This window comes from Otolemur garnettii, unplaced genomic scaffold, assembly GCF_000181295.1.
Source record: "Otolemur garnettii isolate 467f Iridium unplaced genomic scaffold, OtoGar3 scaffold00068, whole genome shotgun sequence".
Classification (NCBI taxonomy): domain Eukaryota; kingdom Metazoa; phylum Chordata; class Mammalia; order Primates; family Galagidae; genus Otolemur; species Otolemur garnettii.
Genome location: NW_003852463.1, coordinates 7076063 through 7077366, shown reverse-complemented (window position 1 = coordinate 7077366; position 1304 = coordinate 7076063).

Below are 1304 nucleotides of genomic sequence, written 5' to 3'. Positions count from 1 at the left end.
GAAGGCTACTCACAGGAGATTAAATCTGAGTGCTTGTGCATTGTGCCATTAATTGAGCCTATATAGATATTTTGAGTTGATATTTGTTAAAATTTAAGTATTATTTTTAATAATCAAGGAGCTTATCTGAAAGCCGCTAACCATTTTTTTTTAATTCCCCGATTTAAAAATTAGAGGCATACCGCAACACATAGCAACAAATCAATTATAACAAACCATTGTAACTAATCAGTTGTTCTTCATTGTGAAATTTGATTGTAAAGCACATATTAATATGTTTTGTAAAAACTGAAGAGTTGTGGGAAGGTATATATTGTGTGTGAATAGTATTTTCCTGGATAGAACAAAGTTTGTAAATGTTTTGCTCTTGTCCTATATGCTTTCACTGACCTATTGTTACCTGGACAAATTTTGAGTTGTTTCCCTCTTACCACCATTTGATCTTTGACAAGCCTATCAAAAATATTCAGTGGGGGAAAGACTCCCTATTTAACAAATGGTGCTCGGTGAACTGGCTGGTGACCTGTAGAAGACTGAAACTGGACCCCCACCTTTCATCATTAACAAAAATTGATTCTCACTGTATAAAAGATTTAAACTTAAGACATGAAATTATAAAAATACTAGAAGAGAGTGCAGGAAAAACACTTGAAGAAATTGACCTGGAGGAATATTTTCTGAGGAGGACACCCCCCACCCCAGGCAATTGAAGCAACACCAAAAATACATTATTGGGATCTTATCAAACTAAAAAGCTTTTGCACAGCCAAGAGTGCAGTAAGCAAAGCAAACAGACAACCTTTAGAATGGGACAAGATTTTTGCAGGTTATGCTTCCGACAAAGGTCTGATAACTAGAATCTACAGAGAACTCAAACTAATCAATAAGAAAAGAATAAATAACTCCATTTCTATGTGGACAAGAGATTTGAACAGAAACTTCTCTGATGAACACAGATGCATGGCCTACAAACACATGAAAAAAATGCTCATCATCCTTAATCATCAGAGAAATGCAAATCAAAACCACTTTGAGATATGATCTAACTCCAGTAAGATTAGCCCACATCACAAAATCCCAATACCATAGATGTTGGCGTGGATGCGGAGAGAAGGGAACACTTCTACACTGCTGGTGGAAATGCAAACTAATATGACCTTTTTGGAAAAAGTTTGGAGAACATTCAAGGAACTAAAAGTAGACTTACCATTTGGTCCTGCAATTCTTCTACTAGGAATCCTCTATATACCCAGATGATCAAAAATCATTTTACAACAAAGACATTTGCACCAGAATGTTTATTG